The 16,400-nt window shown below is 39.7% G+C and overlaps 1 protein-coding gene and 1 pseudogene across 4 annotated transcripts in view; both read left to right on the plus strand.

Annotated features, from left to right (window-relative positions):
* The first annotated feature begins 6,455 nt into the window (after nt 1-6,455).
* LOC117085533 (UDP-glucuronosyltransferase 2A1) overlaps nt 6,456-16,400 on the plus strand; it is a 62,340-nt gene continuing 52,395 nt past the window's right edge. For all 3 annotated transcript variants that reach the window (XM_033214529.1, XM_033214526.1, XM_033214527.1), the window contains exons 1-2: nt 6,456-7,060; nt 10,940-11,009. The gene's annotated coding sequence lies outside the window, so the exon portion shown is untranslated. The remainder of the gene's footprint in view (nt 7,061-10,939; nt 11,010-16,400) is intronic.
* On the plus strand, nt 11,539-12,952 carry LOC117085534 (annotated as a pseudogene). Its single transcript, XR_004437990.1, has one exon. The product of XR_004437990.1 is annotated as an acetyl-CoA acetyltransferase, cytosolic-like (transcript).

Genomic DNA, 16,400 nt, shown 5'->3' on the forward strand with positions numbered 1-16,400 from the left:
ATTTACAAGGTTATGCAAGATCTTGTCCACTGCAGTCAGAGGATGGTTGAAATCGTCGTGACCGTGGTGATAGGACTTGTAGCAATTGCTTCCACCGCCGCTGTTGCTGAATTAGCTCTACACCAGAGTATACAAAATGCAGAATTTGTGCAACAATGGCATGAACAATCACATTTGTTGTGGCAGCAGCAACGAGACATAGATGCTCATTTGACTGAATGAGTGGATAATCTGGAGCAAGTGGTTTCTTGGTTGGGAGATCAGCTAACAGTGTTGAATACCCGAGCTTTGTTGAAATGTGATTGGAATACTACCCAATTTTGTATTACTCCTGTTCCTTTTAACAGCACTGTACATAATTGGACTGAGATAAAGAGACTTTTAATTGGTCATAATAATCTTTCCCTAGAAATACAAGAATTAACACAGAACATTTCTGAAACATTTTGCAATCAGTTACTGTTGCTGACTGGTGCAGATTTGATGATGGATATCGCACAAAGTTTGACGACTTTGGACCCTATGAGCCCTGTAAAAACTTTGCTGACCTCTGTTTCTAGCAATGTATTGATTGTTGTTCTTGCCTTTGTCATTTTCACAGTCTGCTGGAGACAGTGCCAAAGGGCAAACACTGAATCCCAGCGAGCCCAACATGTAATGATGGTTTTGAAAGAAACTCAAACTTGTAAATAAGGAAAGGGGAAATGTAGAGAACTACCTGCTCGCAAACAAGATGTTCCCAATAAGTCCTGCTCTTGTAAATGAAGCAGGGTGTTCCTTCCCTGCAAACAGGGAAGGACAAAGGAGCCCTTTGCAAACAGCAGACCCTGGGGGCTTGTTTATGTGTAAACATCTTGAAAATCCAGAAAGTCAGGGAAAGGTCAGAAAAACAATGTGTCTTGTGACTTGGTAACATTTCACAAACGATTGTATAAAATAAAGTGGAGCCTGCCGTTTGGGGTGGCTGCCATGTTTGTCTTGTCTTGTGTTGTCTTGTGTGTTCATTCCTTTGTTTAGGAAACACACGGACCCCAAAATGCTTAGTTACATTTTCTTTTTTATTGGATTAAGAACAATTTATCTTTCTTATTGTATAAAATTCTACACATATCTCAATTTAAATTTTATATCTTATTATTTTCCTCTATATACTCTCTTGAACTTTATAATAGTTTTTCAAATATTCCTCCATATGAACTGCAACTAAAGATAAATTACCTCTCCCTCTCTATTTTTGACATAACAGATTGTCTTCTTTTGTCTAACTTTTCTCATCTATACCTCAAAACACACGTTTAATTGTAGTAAAGATAATGGCCTCCGTATCTTACTTTGAATTTAGTATCAGTATGATGCTGGCCTCATAAAATGAGTTAGGGCATATTCCCTCTTTTTCTTTGGATTGGAATAGTTTCAGAAGGAATGGTACCAGCTCCTCTTTGTACATCTGGTAGAATTCGGCTATGAATCCATCTGGTCCTGGACTTTTTTTGGTTGGTAGGCTATTAATTATTGCTCCAATTTCAGAACCTGTTGTTGGTCTATTCAGGGATTCAACTTCTTCCTTGTTTAGTCTTGAGAGGGTGTATGTGTCCAGGAATTTATCCATTTCTTCTAGATTTTCTAGTTTATTTGTGTAGAGGTGTTTATAGAATTATCTGATGGTAGTTTATATTTCTGTGGGATTGGTGGTGATATCCCCTTTATCATTTGTTATTACTTCTATTTGATTCTTCTCTTTTTCTTCTTTATTAATCTGGCTAGTGGTCTATCTGTTTTGTTGATCTCTTCATAAAACCAGCTCCTGAATTCATTGATTTCTGAAGGATTTTTTGTGTCTCTATCTCCTTCTGTTCTGCTCTGATCTTAGTTATTTCTTGCCTTCTGATAGCTTTTGAATGTGTTTGCTCTTGGTTGTCTAGTTCTTTTAATTGTGATGTTAGAGTGTCAATTTTAGATCTTTCCTGCTTTCTCTTGTGGGCATTTAGTACTATAAATTTCCCGATACACACTGCTTTAAATGTGTCCCAGAGATTCTGGCATGTTGTGTCTTTGTTCTCATTGGTTTCAAAGAACACCTTTATTTCTGTCTTCATTTCATTATGTACCCAGTAGTCATTGAGGAGCAGGTTGTTCAGTTTCCATGTAGTTGAGCAGTTTTGAGTGCTTTTATTAATCCTGAGTTCTAGTTTGATTGCACTGTGGTCTGAGAGGTGCTCTGATTTTTAGAATTTTCAGCTTTTCTCCTCTGATTTCTCCCCATCTTTGTGGTTTTATTTACCTTTGGTCTTTGACAATGGTGACATGCAGATGGGGTTTTTGTGTGAATGTGCTGTTTGTTAGTTTTCCTTCTAACAGTCAGGACACTCAGCTCCAGTCTGCAGCTCCCAGCATGAGCAACACAGAAGATGGGTGATTTCTGCATTTCCAACGGAGGTACCAGGTTCAACTCACTGGGGCTTGTCAAACAGTGGGTGCAACCCACAGAGAAGGGCAGGATATCGCCTCACACAGCAAGCACAAGGGGTAGGGGAATTCCCTTTCCTAGCAAAGGGAAACTGTGACAGACAGTACCTGGAAAACTGGGACACTCCCACCCTAATACTGTGCTTTTCCAACAGCCTTAGCAAATAGCACACTAGGAGATTATATCCCACACCTGCCTTGGAGGGTCCCACACCCACAGAGCCTTGCTAACTGCTAGCACAGCAGTCTGAGATCAAAGTGCAAGGCAGCAGTGAAGCTGGGGGAGGTGTGTCTGCCATTGCTGAGGCTTGAGTAGGTAAACAAAGCAGCCAGGAAGCTCGAACTGGGTGAAGCTCACCGCAGCTCAAGGAGGACTGCTTGCCTCTGTAGACTTCTCCTCTGGGGGCAGGGCATAGCTGAACAAAAGACAGCAGAAACTTCTGCAGACTTAAATGTCCCTGTCTGACAGCTTTGAAGAGAGTAGTGGTTCTCTCAGCATGGAGTTTGAGATCTGAGAACAGACAGACTGCCTCCTCAAGTGGTTCCCTGACCCCCGAGTAGCCTAACTGGGAGACACCTCCCAGTAGGGTCTGACTGACCACTTATACAGCCTCATACAGCCCTCTGAGATGAAGCTTCCAGAGGAAGGATCAGGCAGCAACATCTGCTGTTCTGTAATATTTGCTGTTCTGCAGCCTCCACTGCTGATACCCGCGCAAACAAGGTCTAGAGTGGACCTCTAGCAAACTCCAATTTCAGTTTTCTTAAATGTGTTGAGACTCATTTTGTGGCCTATCACATAGTTTAACTTGAAGAAAGTTCCATGCACTATTGAATAAAATGTGCATCCTGCAATTGTTAAATGAAATGTTCTATCTATCTATCTATCTATCTATCTATCTATCTATCTATCTACATATCAATCAAGTCCATTTGTTCCAAGGTGTAGTTTAAATCCATTGTTTCCTTGGTGACTATCTGTGTTGATGACCTGTCTAGTGCTGTCAGTGGAGTACTAAAGTCCCCCGCTATGATTGTGTTGCTGTCTATCTCATTTCTTAGGTCTATTGGTAATTGTTTTATAAATTTAGGAGCTCCAGTTTTAAGTGCATATGTTTTTAAAATTGTGATATTTTCCTGTTGGTCAAGGCCTTTTCCCATTATATAATGATTCTCTTTGTGCCTTTTAAATTCTCTTACTTTAAAGTTTGTTTTGTCTGATATAAGAATAGCTACTCCTGCTTGCATTTGGTGTCCATTTGCATGAAATGTCTTTTTCTAACCCTTTACTTGAAGTTTATGTGAGTTCTTATGTGTCAGGTGAGTATCCTGAAGGCAGAAGATAGTTGGTTGGTGAGTTCTTTTTTTTTTTTTTTTTTTTTGAGACGGAGTCTTGCTCTGCCACCCAGGCTGGAGTGCAGTGGCCAGATCTCAGCTCACTGCAAGCTCCGCCTCCCGGGTTTATGCCATTCTCCTGTCTCAGCCTCCCGAGTAGCTGGGACTACAGGCACCCGCCTCGTCGCCCGGCTAGTTTTTTTGTATTTTTAAGTAGAGACAGGGTTTCACCGTATTAGCCAGGATGGTCTCGATCTCCTGACCTCGTGATCCTCCCGTCTCGGCCTCCCAAAGTGCTGGGATTACAGGCTTGAGCCACCGCGCCCGGCCGGTTGGTGAGTTCTTAATGATTCTGAAGTTTTGTATCTTTTAATTGGAGCATTTAGGCCATTTACACTCAATGTTAGTTTTGAAATGTGAGGTACAATTGCATTCATCATGCTCTTTGTTGCTGTGTACTTTGGTAATTTTTGTTATTTTTGTTTGTTTGTTTTTGCTTTTAAACTTGTATTTTTGTTTTATAGATTCTGTGTGATTTATGCTTTAAAGATGTTCTGTTTGATGTGATTCTAGGATTTGTTTCAAGATTTAGAGCTCCTTTTAGCAGTTCTTGTACTGGGTTGGTATTGAATTCTCAGAATTTGTTTGTGTGAAAATGGCTGAATCTTTCCTTCATATATGATGCTTAGTGTTGCTGGATACAAAATTCTTGGCTGATACTCGTTTTGTTTGAGGAAGCTAAAGATAGGGCCTCATCCATTTTAGCTTGTAGGGTTTCTGTTGAAAAATCTGTTGTTAACCTGATAGGTTTTCCTTTATAGGTTGCCTGGTGCTTCTGTCTCATAGCTGTTAAGATTCTTTCCTTCATTTTCACTTTGGCTAACCTGATGACAATGTGCATAGGTGAAAATCTTTTTGCAATGAATTTCCTGGGTGTTCTTTACACTTCTTGTATTTGCATGTCTAGGTCTCTAACAATGTCAGGGAAGTTTTCCACAGTTATTCCCCCAAACATGTTTTCCAAGCTTTTAGAATTGTCTTCCTCCTCAGGAACACTGATTATTCTTAAGTTTGGTTGTTTAACATAATCCCAGACTTCTTGGAGGCTTTGTTCATATTTTCTTATTCTTTTTTCTTTCTTTCTTTGTCTTTGTTAGATTAGGTTAATTCAAAGACCTTGTCTTTGAGCTCTGAAGTTTTCTTCTACTTGTTCAGTGGTATTACTGAGATGCTACAGAGGATTTCACATTTCTAAAAGTCTGCTGAAAGTTTCCTGAATTTTTGATGGTTTCTTTCTTTAAGCTGTCTATTTCCTTGAATATTTCTCCTTCAATTCTTGCACCATATTTTTGGATTTCCTTGCATTGGGCTTCAATTTTCTCTGGTGCCTCCTTGATTAGCTTCATAACTAACCTCCTGAATTCTTTTTCGGGTAAATCAGGAATTTCTTATTGTTTTGGAGCCATTGCTGGGGAGCTAGTGTGATTTTTTGGGGTGGCTGAAGTGCCTTGTTTTGTCATATTACCAGGGTTGGTTTTCTGGTTCCTTCTCATTTGTGTATACTAAGTCACAGGGAAGGTCTAGGGCTGAAGGTTGTTGTTCAGATTTTTTTTTTTTTTGTCCTATGGGGTGATCTCATGATGTAGTACTCTCCCCCTTTTCCTGTAGATGTGACTTCATGTGAGCCCAATTGCAATGATTGTTGTCTCTCTTCTGGGTCTAGCCACCCAGTGAGTCTACCCAGCTCTGGGCTGGTACTGGGGGTTGTCTGCACAGAATCCTGTGATGTGAACCATCTATGAGTTTCTCAGCTGTGGATACCAGCGCCTGTTCCATTGGAGGTGGCAGAAGGTGCAATGGACTCTGTGAGGGTCCTAGCTTTGGTGGTTTAATTATCTATTTTTGTGCTGCTTGGCCTCCTGCCAGGAGATGGCACTTTCCAGAAAGCACAGCTGTAGTAGTGTGGAGAGATACCCACAGTGGATGGGACCCCAGAACTCCCAAGGTTAAATGTCCTTTGTTTTCTTCTACCAGGGTGGATAGGGAAGGCCCATCAGATGGGGTGATATAGGCCTGTGTGAGCTCAGAGTATCCTTGGGCAGGTCTTGCTGTGACTGCTTTTGGAGATGGGAGTGAGACTCCCAGGTCACTGGAGTTGTGTACCTAGTAAAGAGGTGACAACGTGCTAGCAGCCTTCCCTTGCTCTTGGTGCCTCCTTGGCCTTGGTGTCTGCTCTGGCTGCCCTGGAAGAGCCCTTCAGCCCTCTGCTGTGCTGTGGGCACCCCTTTCTGGGGCTGGAAAAGGCTGGAGCCAGCTCCCTCTGCTTACAGGGAGGTGTGGAGGGAGAGGCATGGGCAGGAGCAGGGCTGCCGGTGATCGTGGGCGGTGCAGGGTCTGGATGGGCATGGGCTTGGTGGGCCCCACACTCAGCACAGCAGTTCCGTGCCTGTGGGGCTTGATCGGGGGCACAGGCTTTCTCTGGGCTGCTGGAGTGCCCAGGCTAGGTGCTGCAAAGTCCCACAGTGAATGCCATTGAGAGGTGAAGCTGGATGGTCTTCTGGGTTGGGTGGGGACCTGGAGAACTTTTCTGTCTAGCTAAAGGTTTGTAAACACACCAATCAGCACTCTGTGCCTAGCTAAAGGTTTGGAAATGCACCAATCAGCGCTCTGTCAAAATGAACCAATCAGCTCTCTGTAAAATGGACCCATCAACTCTCTGTAAAATGGACCAATCAACAGGATGTGGGTGGGGCCAAATAAGGGAATGAAAGCAGGCCACTCAAGCCAGCAGTGTCAACCTGCTTGGGTCTCCTTCCACACTGTGGAAGCTTTGTTCTTTTGCACTTCACAATAAATCTTGCTGCTGCTCACTCTTTGGATCCTTACGACCTTTAAGAGCTGTAACACTCAATGCAAAGGTCTGTAGCTTCACTCCTGAAGCCAGCGAGGCCATGAATGAACCCACCATAAGGAATGAACAACTCCAGATGCGGGGCGTTTAAGAGCTGTAACACGCACCCTGAACGTCTGCAGCTTCACTCCTTAAGTCAGTGAGACCACGAACCCACCAGAAGGAAGAAACTCCGGACACATCTGAACATCAGAAGGAACAAACTCTGGACACACCATCCTTAAGAACTATAATACTCACTGTGAGGGTCGGCAGCTTCATTCTTGAAGTCAGCCAGACCAAGAACCTACCAATTCCAGACACACTGGGAGGATATGGCTGCCTCTGCTGAGTCATGCAGGTTGTCAGGTAAGTGAGGGAAAGCCAGCAGTCACAGGCCTTACTCAGCTCTCATGCAAACTGAAGGGCCAGTCTAACTTCCACCATGTCCCCCTCAACAACTTGGAGTCTGTTTCCAGGTGGAGGGTGAGATCCACTTGAAAACTTGCCTGAGGCTTTCCACCTCCCAGCTGCCAAAGGAAAGGGCTTTAGTTTTGCCGCCCGTCTGTGAAGTCTGCATGCTGGATTCATGCCCTCTTCCAAGTACTTGCCAGGAGGCTTCACGTCCCATTCAAATTGTTACAAAGTTCAGGTAGAGAATTCCTTCTGCCTGTGGTATTTACCCCCTACTTCTCTGGTCAACCTCCTAGTGGATCCCTGTGGTGCCAGGCAGGTACGGGCTGCTTGGGGGACCCAGCGAGCTCCCAGGGCCTTTCTGCTATTTCTCCTGCCACTGTATTTCGCTTGACTCAGCTCTCTAACTTGACTCAGCTCCAGGTAAAGTCAAAAACTTCCCTGACAAGCAGACATTCAGATTCTCTAGTGAAGGTGTGTGTTCAGAAGAGAAGGGTCTCCCTTTACAATTTCTGCAGTTGGGACAGCCACAGTATTTATGGTGTCTCCTGGGACCTGAAGAAACAGTCTGCTTCCATCATAGGATCTGTGGGTCCTCTCAGGATTACTGGTTTGCTCTTGCAGTAGATCTTGAGCTAAAATTCACAGTGCAAGCCTCTGTCTCCTGCTATGTCTGGAACTGCAATCTAGTCCTGCTTCCCATCTGCCATGATGCCTCAGTCATCACAAATGATCTTTTAATAACACTATGACTAAGCATGCATACTCTGTAGTCAGATCGTATACATTTAAGTAATGCTTGTGACATTAAGTTTCTGAGTGATACTGGGCAAGTTACATAAGCTTTCCATGCCTTAGCATTTTCATCTGAAAATGGGAAAAAATAATATTACCTACCTCAAAAAGTTGTTGTAAGAATTCATGTACATAGAATTCTCAGAATAGCACATGGAACATTGTGAGTGCACCATAAATGTGAAATTACAAAAAAATCTGAAAATGAAATGAAATAAAAATTTATATTGAAGTAACAAGTATAAAATTAATCACAAGAAGAGAATCATTCACAAGAATGTAAAATCTGAGAAGCCATTTAAGAATGTATTGTGTTGTAGGCTGTTTGCCATATGGCCTTCAAAATTCTCCCACTATGACCCTAGGCTTGGCCAGGTCACTTGTTTGATCTAATAGAACTCTACAGAAGTAAACTATGACTTCAAGGTGTAATCCTTAAGAAACCTTGTAAGTATTATCCTCACTTTTTTGGGACAATGCCAGGGTGCAGCTAGATGGAGTTTCTTTACATGAGAGTCTAAGAACATTGTTTCAAGAGAGTGAGGGCAAGAGTCTACATCCAAAACTCAAGTGAAGCCACCTTAGACAATCTAAGTGGAGTGCATTAGGGTTCTCCAGAGAAAGAGAACCAACAGGATGTGTGTGTGTGACTGTGTGTGTGTGTGTGTATGTATGTAGAGAGAGAGAGAGATACGTACATTTATTTTAAGGAAATGCTTCATACAATTGTGGAAGCTTGATAAGTCCAAAATCTGCAAGGTAGACCAGCAGGCTTGAGACTTAGGGAAGAGTTGCAATTTGAATCCAACAGCAGTCTGCTGGCAGAATTACTTCTTACTTAGGTGTGATGCCAATTATTGTCTATTAAGGCCTTCTACCAACTGGATGAGGCCCACCCACATTGTGAAAAATAATCCAGTAAAATATTCTCTCATTCCCAAAACACCTAGACAGAAATATTTAGAATGATGTTTGACCAAATATCTGGGCACTATGATCCAGCCAAGTTGGTACAAAAATTAGCCATCACATAGAGTCCCCAGGATGACTTTTGCTGCATGAGGTGTATACAGGGAAATCAGTAGAACTGTCCAACTGAGCCCAGCACAAACTTCTCACCCAAAAAATTGGTAGCAAATAAAATGATTGTTGGTTGAAGCTATTAAATTTGAAGGAACTTTTTTTGCAGCAATAAACAACTGATACACATAGGAAAAATAACTCAGAAATTAAAATGAAAAGAAAATATTTGACATGAATTTTTCGAAATACTTTTTAAACATTGATACAAATTATTGGCATACATGGTATGAAATATTGCTGTTTTACAAAGAAGTTTATTGGCTAACCTTGAAATTGATAACAGTTTATCCAGTATTTCTCATTAATTATAAGTGGTGAAAATTGCTGTCATTGAATTGAGTAAAATGAGTCATTTCCAAGAAAAGCTTCACCAATTTAAACTATTTTCTTGTTACAGAGTTAGTCAGGTCTTTACCTGTCAGTCTTCATGGGAGGGTAAGTAGAATAACAGTGATCTTTTACACCTAGAAATGTATTGGAATCATAGGAAGTCTTCAGGCCTACTGTGTCCAGTGTTCATTACAAATTTTTCTTATTTTGAGTCTCTCTTTTGTCAAGTTGGGAATCATGCTGTTCAATATTTTCAGTTACTGGCTTTTCTCATTCTGTCTTAGATAGAAATTTAACCACTTGTAGCAAGTAAAAATCTTGGACAAGCAAACAAAAAAAAAACTTTTATATTACAGTTAATATATTTGATATGAATTTTACAGTACAGAGAACCAAACAGAATTTTTTTAAATAGCTATCAATTATTTGGCTTAAAAGGAATGTGTGTGTGTTTGTGTGTGCATGCGTGTGTGTGTGTGTTTGTGATTGGGATTATAAAAAGACAATAAATAGAGTATGATCAAACAGATTGGAGTGAAAACTATGGTAATCAAAAAAATTAACACACATGCTGTGTTACAAGTGTGAAGGCAAAAGATATATTACTATAAGTGAAAAGACTCAGAAAAGTTTCCATTTGAGGGCTCATGTTGAAATATTTGCATGAAGACTCATTTTATTTAGCTGAGAAGTTAATTATTTTAGCTATTCAAAATGGAGAAATCATTATATGAAGTACACACATTACTTCTCTTTTATCAAGATTGAACTTGCACTCCATAAACTGATGAATATTTGTAGTCAGATGCATGCAATCCAAGCTAATTTGAACTTAAAGACTTGTGTGGGGCTTCCACTGTTCTCCTTTATTTCCTCTTTAATGTTATCATACAAAGTGTGTCTCTGCGGGACCGTGCCATACTTATTAACTGTATGAAATTTATTTCCACATTTCCATAAGTTTGTTTATCAGCAAAAACAACAAATGGTGACGTTCTATCTCAGTAATTAGTTGTTACTAAATATGACATATTTAGGACACTATGCCAAAAAAATACTAAGTTATTTTTTGCTACTTCAAAATATTTGCACAAAGAAAGAGCAGTAATTTTCTTCCCCAAGGATGGTGCATAATGAAGGTGTGCAATTCTAAAAAAGTTATTTCATGATCTACATTACTATCTTCTTTATGGCAAAGATCAATTAAACCACCCACTTTCATCATCATGAATCAGGAAAATAAATATATAAATAAATAAAAATAAAGACTTTAATTTTCTTAAATTTCTTTTCATAATAATAATAAACATAATTGTTTCATGCGTTTGAGGGACATTAAATGCTCATACTTATTCATAACAATCTCAAGATTACTAATTATTGTCAATCTTATTTTAGATATATCCTGACATACTTGGTTAGTGGGGGTGGGGGCAGAGATCATGAGAGTAAATGCAAAATTCAGCGCACATAGTTGCTAGGGAACCAACAGAAGGTTACACCTTTGACAAAAGGTTAATCTGCTTCACAGTGTAGTGGGTGGAAAACGTTAAGTATAAACGACTTTACGTAATCTTTATTCCATTTAAGATCGTATTACTGATTATATTATTCTTATTCACCTAGGATTTATTTACATTCAGCTTCTTCCTTAATGTCAAATGAGTGCTGTTAAAGTTCCTTCAGGAAACTTCAGGTAAGAAACTAGAAAACTTCATGATAATCAATATAAAATGTATATTTAAATTTATTTTCCATTTTCTTCTTAAAGAAATATCAATCATTGAAAGGTTGGTTTAGCTTTTGGTTTGTTTCATTGCTTACCCATGAAAGCGTTATTAGTTCTAATTTATAATTTGAGGGATTTTTCTCCCAGATTTTATACTTCAAACTATTTTTGCAGATATTGAGGGAACTGTATGGAAAGAGCAGTAAGTTGAGAGTTTTGTCTAAGTGTGAACTCACAGTCCTCTTTAGGGGTTCTTCTCATGCCTCTTGTTCCTACCAGTGGAGAGTTGTTTGATCCTTCATTAGATGACACATAAAGTAACAAATAAGAAACTTTATACTGACATATGGTGAAGACAAGGATAATGTAGACAAGCGACCACTGTGGTCTTTAAGACAACACATGAGGGGGCGACCTGTGGGCTGCGAGGAGGAGCCTTGCCTAACTTGCAGGCAGGGCAGGGCAGACAGCGGCAGGAGAAGCGTTCGTGAGCAGGATGAATGCAGGCTCAGATCCTGTGGTCATTGTCTCGGCTGCGCGAACCCTCATAGGTTCCTTCAATGGTTCCTTAGCTACTGTTCCTGTCCAGAACCTGGGCTCCACTGTCATCAAAGAAGTCTTGAAGAGGGCCACTGTGGTTCCTGAAGATGTGTGTGAAGTCATCTTTGGACATGTTTTGGCAGCAGGCTGTGGGCAGAATCCTGTTAGACAAGCCAGTGTGAGTGCAGGAATTCCCTACTCTGTTCCAGCATGGAGCTGCCAGATGATCTGTTGGTCAGGTCTAAAAGCTGTGTGCCTTGCACCCCAGTCAATAGGGATAGGAGACTCCAGCACTGTGGTTGTAGGAGGCATGGAAAATATGAGCAAGGCTCCTCACTTGGCTCACTTGAGAACAGGAATAAAGATAGGTGAGATGCTGCTGACTGACAGTATACTCTGTGATGGTCTTACAGATGCATTTTACAACTGTCATATGGGTATTACAGCTGAAAACGTAGCCAAAAAATGGCAAGTGATTAGAGAAGATCAGGACGAAGTTGCAGTCTGTCCCAGAATAGGACAGATAATACACAGAAAGCTGACCATTTTGACAAAGAGATTGTACCAGTTTTGGTGTCATCTAGAAAAGGTCTTATTGAAGTTAAAACAGATGAGTTTCCTCACCATGGGAGCAACATAGAAGCCATGTCCAAGCTAAAGCCTTACTTTCTTACCAATGGAACGGGAACCATCACCCCAGCCAATGCTTCAGGAATAAATGATGGTGCTGCAGCTGTGGTTCTTATGAAGAAGTCAGAAGCTGATAAACATGGGCTTACACCTTTAGCACGGATAGTTTCCTGGTCCCAAGTGGATGTGGAGCCTTCCATTATGGGAATAGGATCAATTCCAGCCACAAAGCAAGCTGGTACAAAAGCAGGTTGGTCACTGGAGGATGTTGATATATTTGGAATCAATGAAGCCTTTGCAGCCCTCTCTGTTGTCATAGTTAAAGAACTTGGATGAAACCCAGAGAAGGTCAACATTGAAAGAGGGGCTATAGCCGTGGGCCACCCTCTTGGAGCATCTGGCTGTCGAATTCTTGTGACCCTGTTACACACACTGAAGAGAACGGGAGGAAGTTGTGGTGTTGCGGCCCTGTGCATTGGGAGTGGGATGGGAATAGCAATGTGTGTTCAGAGAGGATGAATTGCTTAAACTTTGAACAACCTCAGTTTCTTTTTAAACTAATAAAGTACTAGGTTGTTATATGTGAAATCAGAGGACCAAAACACAGATGGAAACCATTTCCTACATCACAAAAACCCAAGTTTACAACTTGTTTTACTTTAATGTGTAATACTTAACTCAAGGTACAAGACAATTGCATTTAACATTGTTATAAATAAAAGAGACATCAGATCAATAATAAAAAAAAAAAGACAACACGTGAATAACCGGATGTAAGATGTCATCCTCAGTGGGAATTTTATTTTCTTAATATTAATAGATTTTTAAATATTTATTTTAAAATCTACTTTAAATATAAGTTTTATGCTATACATCAAGTAAGTTTTATGCCAAATTAATTTTATTTATTAAAAAAAGAAAAACGATGGCCGGGCACGGTGGCTCACGCCTGTAATCCCAGCACTTTGGGAGGTGGATCACCTGCGGTCAGAAGTTCAAGACCAGGTGAAACCTGTCTCTACTACATATACAAAAATTAGCTAGGCATGATGGTGGTCTCCTGTAATCCCAGCTACTCAGGAGGCTGAGGCAGGAGAATAGCTCGAACCCGGGAGGCGGAGGTTGCAGTGAGCCGAGATCATGCCCTTGCACTCCAGCTTGGACAACAGGAGTGAAACTTTGTCTCAAAAAAAAAAAAAAAGAAAGAAAGAAAAAAAGACATAAAGTTTTTCTAAAGAAAATACTGCTATAAAAGTAATAACCAAGTAATAACCAATTGTGTTAATATTAATGACATGCTTACTCCTTTTGGGTGCAACTGTTAACCAGTAGAAGGCATGTGAGTTATCAGTGGCGAATCTTTACATGTCTGCAGCACCTTCAATTCTTGCCTCCTCAGAAGAAAGAATTTGACTGAGGGGCATAAGGAAGAGAAGATGAGACTGACACGAGTCTTGGAAGGGACTCAAGTGGGCACCTGAAGTGCCCCGTTTAACCTTGATCCTAGGACTTTATAGGCTCGCCTCTTTTCCATGATTCTTCCTTTAGGGTCGGCTGCCCACATGTACAGTGTCCTTCTTACCCTTGGGAAGTGAGCATGTACAGTCTGTTTAGGAAGCTGTATATATGCTCATCTGAGGCTTTCTTCCATTTTTTGGTAAAGTGTCCCTGGATGATCGCACTTCAACATTTTGCCTCTTAATGCACGTGCCCAGGAAGTCGCTCCTCTCTGGCATCTACATTCAATTAATGCTTTAATGTTAACAGCTGTGGATCATAGCGAGCTTGTCTCTCCCAGGCACTGGCTGCAAAATTCTCATTTTTAGAGAGGCAGTGTGATAATCATCAAACTGTCACCTGACATTCCTAATGCCTATCTAATTACCTGTAACACAGTTAAGCAAAGTATATATTTTATTATCATTATCTAAGATGAAAATATTTGAGTATGCTAACTTCTTCTGAAATATGTTAGTTTTTTTCTCCGAACTCATGAGCGTTCACAAATACTGTAATCATATTACACTTAGTTTATTTTTATTTTTAATTTTTATGTGTGCATAGTATATATATATATATGTATATTTTATGACATATTTGTGATGTTTTGATACAGGGATACAATGTATTTCTTTCAACATTTTTCTGGCAAGGGCAGATTAGCTTTTCAGTGATTTTAAGATCAGAATAATTACAAACACAAATTCAGACACACATTTTAGGCAAAATCTTTCTATTTAACCACCTCTTTATGCCTTTTGTTGTCAATATAACTTCATTTAGTCTTCTATTAAATTTGAAAACACAAATCAATCTAAAATTTAACCTGACTAGTGTGAGAAATTTTTTAATAGTGATCATATTTCTGGCTATTTATGCTGTATTAGCACATCACATGTATCACATGCATTTATGCATCTATTATGTAGTCCACAAAAATTAAAATAGAAAACATTTGAAAACACTAAAGTTCATCAGTGGCATAACACCAATTGCTTTTGTGCACACTGCTTGTCATGCACATCCAGGTACCTTGTACTTCAACACAAGTATCAAATATCATACCTTTCATGAAGACTTTTCTATCCTCCACCCTACCCTTAATCCCCCCAAAAAGCTGTAAGTAATCTCTATGGATCTCTGAAAACACTATACCTATGTCATTTCATATGAAGGCCCTTGTTAATTTCTCTAGGGAAGAGAAGAGAAGGGATTACAAGAAAAAGATAATACATTTTAAACATCACCTTTACTCCAGGTAATATACTTGAGGCTTAATAAATACAATTGTATCTATTTAAATATATAGTTTTCTTATATGTTGTATTATTACATAATTTATGGTATTTATTGTATATTCATTTTTAGTATATTAACAAATATGTTTATTTTATTTTATTTATATTCTCAAACCCAAGTTGTTTTTAATTTTCATTTTATATATGAGAAAATTTGGTCTAATAAATGTTAAACAGCATAATGTTAAGCTAGGATTCTTTGGCCTAGTTTATTCTAAAATCTAAATTATAATATCTTGCTTACTATAATGTATTACAATGATTTTTGTCACAGATATGTATGCATTTTTCTTATCTTTCACTGATAGACTATAAAAGTAATATGAGAAAGATCTCTTGGCTTCCTCTTCTACCTAGTAGGTACTGCTGTGTGTGAATAATAGGTACCCAATAAACACATAGTGAAGCAGCTTAAGGTCACTGGAGCAGTCTCCCTGTCTGAGGTATTACCCAGAGGTCTTTGTCTTAGGATCAAGAAAATTAAGGTGCATGGACATCAAGGGTGAGGTTGGAGTGAAAGTCTAGTAAGTGAAAGGGGAAAGTTCTCCACAGCAGAGAGGGGGACCGAGAGGATTGCCATTTCTCAGTTGAATGCAAAGACTTTTATAAGCAAGCCAATGGGGTGGAGTGTTTTTTATTTGCAAAGGTGCGAATTTCTCACAACTCCACCCACTCCCTCTTGTGTGCATGCAGGCCCTGAGTTATTCCATATTATCCTGTTTCCTTACTGTGCATGTATCAGGAGATGGAATTTTCCATTGCAGACATGTCTGGTTCTGTGTAACTAATCTTATCTGTGCACATGCAGGCATGTCTTAGGCAAGCTTCCCTGTGTAAGTTCTCTTATCTGAAGAGGATAGGAACAAAAAAGAAAAGGAACATGCTCACTGAAGCCCACAGTGTGTATATGTGTATGTCTTTTGCTGGTTACAAAAGACAAGGGTCTTTTATGGTCTACCTTGCCTCTTTATCTGTGCTTGAAGATTGTGCAGCTTCAGGCTGCCCTTTTGTTAGAAAGAATTTTACCAAAGGACCTTGTTCTAACTATCTGCCTAACTGGTTTCTTGATTTCTCCTTTCTCAACAGTACTTGAATAAAATGCCATATTTACTTATCTAAAACTGAATCTGATTCCCAGCCAATAAATAAAATGAAGAAAATAACATCAGTGAATCATGACATCCTAGTGAATCATGACAATTATTTTAAAGTTTCTTGCCAAGTCACTATGAACCAGGCCGACACCAGGAAGGCAAAAATTTTGTGCACACCATAACATCTTCTGCAGAGAGCCTAGAATGGAAATACATTCAAGGAATTTTATGATCACTCTGTTAAACTTTGAACAGTACTTTATAAAAGTAATTGTTTGAATGAAGCAGTTGATGTT

This window comes from Trachypithecus francoisi, unplaced genomic scaffold, assembly GCF_009764315.1.
Source record: "Trachypithecus francoisi isolate TF-2019V2 unplaced genomic scaffold, Tfra_2.0 Lachesis_group1, whole genome shotgun sequence".
In the NCBI taxonomy this organism is placed as follows: domain Eukaryota; kingdom Metazoa; phylum Chordata; class Mammalia; order Primates; family Cercopithecidae; genus Trachypithecus; species Trachypithecus francoisi.